Genomic DNA, 12,417 nt, shown 5'->3' with positions numbered 1-12,417 from the left:
ACAGAGAAAGCTATGCAGCAGAAAACAATAGCTTACTATTTCCTGTACAGCTTAAAAATAGACAGTGGTGGCATGTATGTAGTTATGATTTGTATGAGCACTTCAGTTTAGCTGTACAAGAGACATTTCTGGGCATTTGTTTCTTGGTTTAGTCAATATGACTGTGTTGTGGGTTTTTTTGTTGCTGATAGTCAGTGTTCAAAATGACAAGCAGTACTCAGCAGTCTATAAGCTTGCTTCTAAGGCTGACTGAGGTGCTGGTAGCAGCATCAGGCAACCACAGCTGCTGTTGGCTGAAATGCCACAGCTTCACATTGCTTTTCAGAAGGCTCCTGCAAGCCTCAGATGAGGTCACTGCAGCAAAAGAGCAATGAGTGGTAAGTCATGAAGTCCTAGGATCCTGATTTTACACTTAAAGCAAATAAGAGAATCTGTAGATCTGCTACAAAAATGTGATATGGCAGCTGAGAAGAAACAGAAAGGCAGCAGTAATCCAAAAAGAGCAGCAAGGGTACCAAGAGCTGTCCTCCAGAGTCAGGGGATTTGCTGACTTTTAGACCCCTGCCTATTAGGTCATTAGTGCCTGGCTTCAACCTTTGATCTTTCTGCAGTTCTGGAAACTCTCTTCATATTTTTCCAACACAAGGCTAAAGTTGTGTGATTACAATGAGGCCATTGTACTAAACATCCCACATAAGGATGGAGCACAGAAAAATCAGAGAAGTGGCTTATATTGCAAGAATGTGACAATCTGCGTTGTACAATGTATATTTGTCTCAGAACAGCTTTTATTAAGTGAATAAGGCCTGATTGTTTTTGTTTAAACAGAGCTTTCTGGTGGGAGGGAAGATGTACCTCAAGACAAGATAAGTGGTGGGTAATCTAAGCTCCCCTGTGACGTGCTAGGCAGAGAGGAGAGGGCTGTTTGTCAAGCCAGAACTGTTGGAGAGCCAAGCTCTTGGGAGAGAATGAGAAGCAGAAACATGGGATTACAAAAACTCAAGGCCAGCAACACTGACTTGTGTTATAAGTATAATGAAACTTGGACACCTTTGCTGTAGCTCTCAATATTATGCCTGGAAAAAACACTTGACTAGATAAGTTCTGCACAATGGATTAGTTAGAGACTTCGACTAACTTGAAATTACCTGTATCTCAAGGGCAAGTGCTGGCCTTTTCTCTCAAGTGACAGGGGACAGGACAAGAGGGAATGGCCTCAAGCTGCACCAGGGAATGTTCAGGCTGGACATCAGAAAAAAATTTTTCATGGAAAGGGTCATCGGGCACTGGAACAGGCTGCCCAGGGAGGCGGTTGAGTCACCATCCCTGGGGGTGTTTAAAAGATGGGTGGATGAGGTGCTCAGGGACATGGTTTAGTGGTTGATAGGAATGGTTGGACTTGATGATCCTGGAGGTCTCTTCCAACCTAGTGATTCTGTGACTCTGTCCTCTGGATGAGGATGGGAGATGCTGGATATATGTATTGCTTAAGAAGGGTTCCCCTGTTTAATTTTTAGAAAACATTTTTTTTTCCCCTTGGTATGTGAGTTAGTTAGGTAGTAGGGTCGTTAGTGGTTTCTTGTGATTACTATGCATGACTGCCTTCCCTGTTGATAAGCCAGTTTCTTGAACATTTGAGGGTATCACTGACCATTCAGGAATATCACTGTAGTTTTGGGAGTACAAGGTATGTATTGGAAACACCACAGCTTCCCCAGTATCTTTGGGGTTGTTCTGGTTGGTGGAGTAGGGCCAGCCTGGGACCTCTAATCTTTTTCCCTAGTCCGTGAAAGAAAAGGAAATACCTGCATTGCCTTATTACCAAGGCTGCTCTTTACATGTTTGCTAACACGTCACCCCCTTCCGACTAATAAGGAAATTGGATGGGGCCTTGGGTAACCTGATCTAGTCGGATGGCCCTGCCCATGGCAGCGGGGTTGGAACTAGATGATCTTTAAGGTCCCTTCCAACGCTAACTATTCCATGATTCTATGAAATGACTGTTTTTTTATTAGCTTTGCTTTTAAAGTACTCCAGCACAACTGATGATCTGAACTATGGGCCTAGTAAGCTAATGGTTTCCCGGAGCACAGCTTTCAAACTACTCACAGTGCTTTCTTTCTTGTTTAACAGCAACAGTTACGTGCTTTTGGCTGCCAGTTAGCTGTGATGATGCTTACCAACCCTGACTGAAGCACAGACATCTAGTTGTTGTAACACTTCTTTGCCTTCCTCCTCATCTGCATCTAGTTTAGATGAACTCCCTCCATGCTGTTCAGAGACCTTTTCCAGGAGACGAGTGCCCTGCTGGTTGCTCAGAGTGCTGCCCAGGAGTAGTGGGTGAAGCACTGTCATGCAAACAGGAGCTGAGTGTGTTGGACTGGCAGGGGCTTAGAACACGCTGGGGCTGACTGCAGGACAGACTCATTCGAGTTCACTCTTGCCTCTCAGACCTAACCACTGGCAGGCTCTGTCTTGTCCCACATACCAGTGCCTGGACTCACATGAAGTTACGTGGTAGAGTCCAGGATATCTGTGCTATAAACAAAGATGTAACTGTGGAGGCAAATACTGAAATAACTTGAAGGTCTTAGAGGCTGGAAGGGCTGTGTGTGAAATCTGCTTTAGCCAGTTCAGTTCAGTGACCTTTTTTTCCCATTTTTTTTAAGAATAAAAACCAAAGGCAACCATTAGATTATCCGTCTTGGTCACTATCTGACACTTAGCCTAGCTACTAACTTACTTAACAAGCAAAACTGACAAAATATGTGATGAGCTATAGTAAGGAGGATCTAGGACTAGTGTAGAATAGGAAAGTTAGGGAGTCACATTTTAATCAGGGGATGGTGTCTTAAATGCTACCATGTAAAAGAATAACAAAAATATTGATAAAACTTGTTTTCTTTGAGATCACTGCCAAAGATTCTCTATTTGGAAATGATATACTTTTCCATTACTAAAAAAGGAGCATGTCAGCACAGCTAGGCTTCCTGTTGAGGTTTGGTATCTTCCTACAAGGTCTGTAGGCAGAGAATAATTACCAGGAAATGGCTGAAAGATTTTCTGGGATATTGCAGTTGCCATGTCCAGAGCTGACTGTCTCTGACAGTCCTGATCATGATAGACCTCTAATAGTTCAGTAATCAGGGATTTATTTCAATTAGTGGCAGACGTCCTTTTGTGTTCAAAGAGCTGGATCGGTAACTTACTGTTGTCAGAGCACTTCTGTACATTGCTGTGTTCAGTCTGAAAAGTGAAACTTCATGTTTTTGTTATTATTTAACCACTAAGATTTAAGCAGCACACCACAGTGCCTGACAACACAGCATTAAAAAGTTAAGGTTCTTTATTAAAGTAAGGAGCCTTCAGCCTCTTGAATTTGGCTTGAAACTTGTGTTGCTGGGCAGCTATTTGTGCTTATCCTTAGTTACGCTGGCTTGTGTGGGCTTGTGGAAATGAATAGCAAGGCCAGGGGGATCAAACTTCTTGTGGAAACTGGCTGCTCTGTTGCAGTGACTGGCAGTTTTGTTCAGGAATACAGGAGGCCCATGGAGCTGTCTGGTAAAGATCTGGTCTGTTTACTGGTTAGGAATGGCTTTGCACATGATGGACATTTTAAAAAGTTTGTTGTGGTATACAGAGTCCTCATTAGCACTCAGTATGTAAAACCAGCAGTCGGCATGCCGTGCCTGTGTGCCCTAGGACAGGAAAAGTGAGGTGGCCCACTGGAAACCAAGAGCAGACAGAATCTACCCTCTGCAGGAAGAAGCACGCCTGTTGCTCTTAAAACCCAGTAACTTGTGATGCTGAGCCCCGCTAGTCTGCTGTGTGGGTGGAGCGTTGGAGTGATGAAGACACTGGAGGTGACGTTTCTTTTCCTTTTTAATTTTCCACTGCTTAACAATATGAAGGCACTTCCCCATATCCCGAAGCTGGCAGGGATCCTGCAGGCGTGGCAGCACCGTGTTTATGCTACAAAGGACATATCTGCACAAGCAACCGTAAAGTCATCCTGATCATCTGAATCAGTAATGAGCCAGTGCTGAGGCATTCTTGCACAGCGTGGGGAAGGCAGGTGGACCCCAGGATATGGCCCAGGTGCTCAGCCTGGACTGTCTGTGGTGATGAATAACACTCCCAGCATCACTACTGTTTGCCCTCGCATGGGAGGCAGGCAGTCTCAATTAGCCCATCTACTCCTCTGGCTTTGTGTGGCTCATTTTTACTTCATGTTGTGCTTCTTGTGTACCTGAGTGCAAAACCCAGGAATGTTTGAGGTCTCTCAAGTTCGCTGCAGCCTTGTTTTCACCCCTAAACTCTCCCCAGGACCCAGGGTTGGGCCTCTGTTGATACCTGAGGCTGCTCTAATGGCTCCGGGGCATCCTGAGAAAGCTTTAATAAATCCCTAAAGGAAGTTAAATTACATGAGGATGTTAGGTAATCCAGCTATTTTCTGTTCCTCTGCTGGTCAAGTTTGTCCTTGCACACTAAACTCTCAGGTGTGCGATCGCATTAGGCTGGCAAAGGCTGGCACTGTGTCTGAGAGATGGTCCTGCTGCCCTGGTCGCTCTCCACTCTGGTGTGTTGACCCCTTCACACGCTGGCGTTAAGTGTTCTTGTGGTAAACTGTGCATACAGTACTGTGGCTTAATAGTGAAATGACAGCGTAAAGTGCCTCTAAGTAGCTCACTTTTGTATGTGGTTAGCACACATAGTGTTACGTAAACCTTAAGGTGTGTCCTTAAGCAGAGTGAGACAATTAATTGCATGGCCTGAGGCACAGGACACAGGACTTAGGTTTGAGAAACACGTTGCAAAATTTTTGAGTGGAAGGCAGGAAAAGGGGGATTTTACCCTCTCCTCCCCCATGTTTTTTCCTGTGACTTGGGAACACAGGTTTGAGCTGTAAGGGTTGTTTTGAAGATTTCAATGCTAGGCTCTTTAAATCCCACTCTTTATGCCCTCTTGTGTCTCTAGAGTGATAGAACTGAGGATGGATTTTTTTTTCAGTGAGGAAATTAGAGGCCCTTTCTAAACAGGGAAGACATTTTAATACTCAGAAGTGTTTTTCTGCATCTGAAATACCACATATCTTTCATCTCTGATATTTGTACCCTTCCCTGGGTTGCTCCCAGAGGCATACAGGAAAGAAGTATTTAACAGGAAGGTGAGTGTCGTGGACTCTGGAAGGTCTGGAAACAAAATGAGTTCTGTAAAAATGTAAATGACCTCTTTCTCATCCCTGCTTTTTTGTCCTTTTTACAAGATGATGGCAGGCAGTGTCTGCATCAGCTGCATGTAATATATTCCAGAGTAGCAGAAGACACAAAAGCCATTATACTGAAGGTATAAATTAGCTTTTAGTCAGGACAGATCAGAGGACAATGTGTGAAGCACATCAAAGGACAGAGTTGAGTATATGGCAATGATAACCAGTCCAGAGAGAGGCTGCCACCTTTTTGCTCCAGCAGTATAAGCACTGGCAAGGAGAGAAGTGCCCCATCCTGGAACTGTTCTTGAAGAGGAGAGAAAAAGGCATTTAATTAACACTTGGTGTCTGTAGCTGCCAAAACATCTCACTTGGGCTGCACGTGGCTGCAAGGCTGTGTACTCTGAGCAGTGTGTCTCTGGAGCCCTAGAAGGCTGGGGAGGAGCTGGGAAGCACCTGCCGTCGTGCGCTCCTGGGCTGTGGCAGCGTGTGAAGGCAGGGTGGTTGCCAAGTGATAACTTCTGCTGGATAGTTGAATCATCTGGCCCATCTGTGCAGAACTGCATGCAGCGTGTATGGAATTAAAATGGGTGACAGAGTTCTGGTTTAAACTTTAGCTTCCAGCTCTGTACCAGGATTAAAGGAAAGACAAGATGTGAGGGTTGGACGTGCTTAACTATAGGAAGGAAGATTGCTCATTTTTATCTTATTCCAGACAGAAAAACCTGCAAGGTGTTGGCACTGGAATGTACCGCCTCTAGACACATATGACCAGGAGCCAGTTGAACAAGGCTAAATTGGTCTGTCTAGAATCTGAGTTTTTATCCACATTCTGACACCATACTGGATTAAACAATAAGAAACAGAAGCGGTGCGGTGGTGTGAAACAGAGCAGTATGAGGGCTGCAGCTAAAAGAAGGCTCAGATAATTACTATATTGTCCACAAGCAACTGGCAGATGAAATTCAGGTATTCACAGCAAGGCTTTATTTTATGTTTTGAAGACTGAAATATAAAATCTCCACAACGAGAAAAGTCGCTTCTCTTTGTAATAACTTAATTTTTAAAAGTTGCATTATCCTGATCCCTAGAAATCAGTTAGGGACTCTGGTCACATCGTGCTTGGTGCTGGACAGGTGCAAGGAAGTATAGGCCACCAGTAAATGTCTATTGATGAATAAAGTTACATCAATAGATTCATAAAGCTGCATTGCCTATTTTCTTGGGGGTTTTTTTTCAGTACTTTATCAGAAATTTCATATCAAATAGCCAGCTCCATTTGTTTTGTTTTCAAAAGTTGCTTGGTGGATCTTATTTTAATGCAGGCTGGTCTCATTTAGAATCTATGTTGATGGATGTGTGTAGGAATAAGCTGCCCTTAAGATGCTGGAGCGTATATTAGATTATTACCCTTAGAATTGTTACGTGGATTTTTATGTGTGCTTTAATCTCTTGCTGCCTCTTCCCTGGAAGACTGATTTTTAAGTAGCAAAGCTGATTAAAGTTTTTTAAGTTTTAGGTTTTTTTTTTTTAGAAAAAAGACTGTATTGGACTCAACCAGTGTTCAGCTAAGCTGTGAGTAACTGTTTGCTCTCATAGTTTAAAATAAAGCTTTGTGATAGTGTCTTGTTCCACAACATTCATCTGTGAATCTGGTGCTAATTTATTCAGTTAATCATTAAAAGAACAGTATTGCTGACCAGTGATAAAAGCTTTTTGAGACTGAAAGAAAACTGCTGCATAGGCGAAAGATGGAAACTGAAACAACAATAATAGTGATAAAACACCAGCTGGGTAAGAGGTGGCTTTCATGTCTGTTTACTTTTGGATGTAGAGAATAGTTTGGAAAGAGGAAGAAAAGTACTTCTTTAAATCTCTACATGGTATGAACTCAGTCCAATCTACTTGCTATGATATCTAACAGAATCTATTTAAGGTAATACATTCTCGTGTACTTACACTTGCTTAAAAATGAAAGTGTGTCTAACACAAGCACATTGTTCTGATCTTCAATATAAACATTAATTGCATTTCCCCAGTATTCATACTCTGAATTGCATTGAAAGACTGTTGCTTTATAATGTTAAGCATCTCGTTCTGTTTTCTGGGGTTTTATTGTTTTTTTTTTTCCTTTTAATAAATAAAAAGTTCATAATATTAAGATAGCTACATTTAGTAGTGACAGCATAGGATTCATCCTATTGAACAGCAGTGAATACTGTTTCTCCATTATATCAGAATAATAATTTTGTGGCTAAGGCCACATGGGGATCTGAGAACATGAAATGATTGTCAGTTTTGCAGCCGAGTTAGGCAAATACTTAGTATGGTCTGAAAAAAGCCAGTTTGGTTTTCTTTGCCTCAAATCTCCAAAAGCAAAATGTGGTGGATGTTACGCTTAACCATTCGCCTGTTCGGACTGAGAGCGCTCCAGTCTGGTATCAACTGGAGTATCATGTTCTCCAGTACCACTGAGACTGTTTAGCTTTATTGGAGGGAATCCAAAACCATTTTGGAATGGACACTAAGGTTGTTCAGAAGCAGCCTATGCAATGTAACAGATAGACTTTTGCAGCCACTTAATCTGATTCAATCTAAAAGATGACTTAAGGATGGCGACTGGACAAGAACACTGGGAACCAGCTTCTGTTCCCTCAGCCTAAGGGAGCTATCAAACATTCTCTTTTCCTGGGCAGGTCAGCTTTTGTTCCTTGCCTTCTATATTTAATGCAGTTTCCATGATTCCACAGCTCAGCACTGAGAATAGTCCTAGACTGATATCTGTAGGGAGCCGTGTGTTCTCTGTCCCTTTACTTGTGTGGCCTGGTGCTACTTGTGAACTTGCAAATTAAATGCAAGCAATGAATATGGCCTTGGTTCTTGGTAGAGCTGTTAGCAGGGAAATAACTGGCTATCTCTGTCAACAATTTAATGTCTGTTTTCTTCATGCTGAAGGCACAGAATATTTTGAAAATTGCTCTCAGAAGGTACTTCTCATATACACTGTGTGGATACGTGATAGAATCATAGAATAGTTTAGGTTGGAAGGGACCCCAGAGATCATCCATTTCCAACTCCTTGCTATGGGCAGAGACACCTCCCACCAGACCCGGCTGCCCAAGGCCCATCCAGCCTGGCCCTGAACACCCCCAGGGATGGGGCAGCCGCAGCTCCCCCGGGCAGCCTGTGCCAGCACCTCACCCCCTTCATAGTGAAGAAGTTCTTCCTTATGCCTAGTCTAAATCTGCCCCTCTCCGGTTTACATCCTTTGTCCCTCGTCCTATCACTACAAGCCTTTGTGAACTGTCCCTCCCCTGCTTTCCTGTAGCCCCTCTGGGTACAGGAAGGTCTCTATAAGGTTTCCTCAGAGCCTTCTCTTCTGCCTTGGGCAGACTGGTCTAGTGGAATGTCCCTGCCCATCACAGAGGGGTTGGAACTGGATGATCTTTAAGGTCCCTTCCAACCCAAACTGTTCTATGATTCCATGATCTGCCTTTACTCCTGAAAAGTTTGAGTGCCTCACTTAGCTTTGACGCCCTTAGTTCCTAATAGCAGTTCCAGAAAAACACTTCTATTAAATAAGAGATTTTAAAAAAATTATTATTTAAGGTTAAGTAAAATTTGCACTTGGACTTCTTTTGTGGTCCAGAGAAGGAAGTGGTGGTCAAATACTGAGAGAAAGTCGTAAAGCACACATTGTCTCATTGCCCTGTGTTTTGATTCAGAAGGGAAAGATAGGATTCTGAAGGAATATAAGCAGTTATTGGGAAGTTTATAGGTAAAATCTTGTTTGCTTCAGTGTTTTCCTGTTGTTCATAACTGACACAAGCCTGTCTGTGTTGAATGAAATATGCCTTTGCAGTCTTATCAAAAGAAAAGCTGGAGTGAAGTCCTGTGAACATTTGTCTTCCAGAGCCTGTTTCATAACAAGGAGAACAAGTTGTCTCTTTCAACTTATACCATTTGTTTGAAGAAAGCAGCGAGTTACTTGCTGAACAACTTGCTACTCTCAGTCAGCTGCCTCAGCCCTGTGGCATCTGAGGTCTGGTGCCCACTTTCCACAGACTTTGTCCTGGAATGAAATGAGAATACTTGAATTGCTGCAAAATGTACCTTGTACCTGTAGAGTTTAGACAGGGAAGCCCATCATTAATTAGTTTGTGAGGCTCTTAGCAATTGCCAGTTGCCCCTTCCTCTCTGGGAAGGGGAAAGTCTTCTGGCCGGCTCTGCAGAGGAGAGAGGCAACTGCTGCTATCTCCTGGCATGTTACTATTCCCCGGTGGCAATGGCTTGAAGGAGGAGCGGGCACACTGTAAGGAAACCTGATGCCCTCAGCATAAAATAATCTGGTATCGGTGTGTAGCTCCTACAGAGAGGACAACAATACTATAAAAAATTAATTGCAGCATTTCTGCCAAACTTAGCTTTTTAGCAGCAAAATTAGTTTAAGGAATCCTTTCCTTAAACTGCTTTTGCTTCTAACTTATACTTCAGTCACAATTTAAATTCTCTGTTGTTTTTATTTAGTTTCTGAGTCACCTGCCTTTCTTTCTCTTCTGAAATAACAACCTTCCTAGTTTGGGAATAGCAGTATTACTATACCTGCCAGTTCGACTCTTCTGTGCGAACTCTTGTTGCCCCACATTGCATAGCACTGCTGCTGCCCTGCAGTGAGGGGTCCAGGTGCAGCTGGTGAACCAATAGCCTGCTGTCACACCTGTCTAAACACAGCTGGTTCCTACCTGCTGTGGTAACACCTCCAAGTCCTGGATCACCTTGGGGTAGTTACTGAGGAGGCTGTTGGGTATACCCACCCAAAGCTGATTGCCTCTTTTGAGTGGAGAAAAGAGTCCAGGGGGTTATGAAGTCTTTTACTGGTCTGAGTTGCTGCTCTGCAATACTCTGAATAAGACTTGTGCTTTTCCGTTATGTTTCTAGCTGTGGCACATTCAGGAAGTCTACAAGTACAGCCTCTGCACTTTGGCTTTGGTCTCTGTGTCAGGAGAACATCTCATCCTACAGTTAGGCATGTAGGCTGGGAGAGCAGTGCCAGACAAGGAGTTGCTGTCCTAGGTGAATGTGGTAGAAATTTAGAATAGCTTGAGTTTTTCCTGGAATGAAACGAGAGCTTGTTTTTTTACTAAAGATAATGTTGTTTTGTTTGTTGCATTTATGTCATCTGAACCTAGAGAATTGGCAGTAGTTTCTTCAGACTCCTGCCCTTCCTTGCTGGTTCTCATAGCCAAAATATCTTGATATTTTGGGAGACAATATGAACCTTAGGAGAGGATGTAGTGTATGAGAACGGTGAGTCTCTTCCATGGATATGAGCATTATAAAATTTGGGAGTACTTGATATGAAGCTTTGAGTTTTGCACTTTAATAATACAGTATATTGATAGGATGTATTACTTTTACCCCTATGTAGCCAGGAAGTGGTGCTGTCATATTTGAATGAATCCTATAGAAACAGAAATTGTCTGGTAAACCTTTTGGAGACTAATGAAAAGTGTCCATAGCACTGTTTGTCTGGGGCTGTGGTCTCCTTTTAGCAAAGGCTGGGGATCACTGAGCCAGCACAATTGGGTTTAATGTAAACATAAATGTTAGGTTTACAGCCATCTTACAGAGAAATTGCTTTTGTTTTTAATGACAAATGTCACATTATTAGTACTATTTTGATGTGGAGAAGTCAGAATTGCTGAGCTTGTTTGAAACTTTCCCTTGATTTTCTTCCTTTACTTTTGACCTTTTTTCTAAAATAAAATTGTAATAATGACTGTATGCTGAAGATGCTCACTTTACTCACACGTAAGAAACTTGTCTATGCTCTGCGTGCATTTTAAATATGATCCAGAGTCCTGGATTGATTCACAATGCCTTTGTAACAGGCACCTGACTCACATATCTCACGATGAATGAGCTTCCTAGGCCTGGCAGATGCTGTTCTGCAAATGAAATGTTCTTTGGGCATAGTACATGGTGCAGCACGTGTTCATAGTCTCTTCCATTCTGTGTTCATCCCGTCAATTACTGAAACTGTAAATCCATGTCTGAATTGTCTGACTGTTATGCAAATCAACATTTCAGAAAACCAGTATTTAGCCATCGGTTCAACTTACTGCCTGAATAGAAATTCTTGGGCTGCTTTTACAAAGTCTTAGGGTGTTTTCTGCTTTCCCTTGTGACAAAAAACTAGCTGCCTCGGTGGCAGCTTTGACCTTGCTTCAGAATGGCTCTGCAAAGGACAGGTTTGCAGGCGGAAAAATGCTGCAATATAGATAAGACTTTATAAATCTTCACCTTCAGCTTGGATACAGTAGGATGAAGTGGAAATGAAACAGGTTTAGCTAAGGAAAAGCTACCCATATTTTGGAAAGTTTCTTAAGATTGACCTGACCTGACTCTTAAAATATCTTAATTAACACTTCATTAACCTCACTGGCACAAGGAGAATTTTTGTATGTTTGCCCTGAGCTATATACTAGACACTGCCATGATGTTATTATTATAAGAATGAAATACGTGACAAAATCTACTTATGAATAGTAGCTATGGACAGATAACCTTTTGCAAAATGTGAGCTAGGCACAATTTTCTGTTCACATGCGCACTTATTGAGAGTAACAGTGAGGATCGTAGGACATGATTTCTTAACAATGAAATATCTTAAATAAGATAATTAAAAATTAAAATTATGTATTTCTTTGAAAGTGAGGTCAAACATATCTACTTTTCTGACCAAGAACAAGTGAATTTTTTAGCTCTACCAAGAAGAATTTTGGGAGTGCTTTGTTCTTAACAACAAATGCGATCCAGGTGTATGTTAACTGTTGCTTATTATGTCATGTGCTTTGCTTTTGGTTGTTTGGTTTTGGTCACGGAGCACAGGAAATGCAGTACTACTTTTTGAAGCGTGCGAAATACAAGTGTACTATATGCAACATGTATCCTTAAGTGTTAATAATAGAGCTGCTAGTATTGCTTGAAATTAAGGTGGTTTTTAATCTTTTGGACCGGTATTTTCTGTTTGATCTGTGCCTGAGGATGAAAACTTATGTGCATGGATTCAAGGGGAATTGTTATTCTGAGTGTGGCTTGTATTAGTTCCATATTTTTTATTTTAAAAGTTAGGAAATAACATATGAATAAATTCTGTTAAAGGAACATATGATAAATGCAGAGTGAAGGATGTTCAGGAAACCTCA

Source organism: Phaenicophaeus curvirostris, chromosome 7 (genome assembly GCF_032191515.1).
Source record: "Phaenicophaeus curvirostris isolate KB17595 chromosome 7, BPBGC_Pcur_1.0, whole genome shotgun sequence".
NCBI lineage: Eukaryota > Metazoa > Chordata > Aves > Cuculiformes > Cuculidae > Phaenicophaeus > Phaenicophaeus curvirostris.
Note: the sequence above shows the minus strand (reverse complement) of the source record.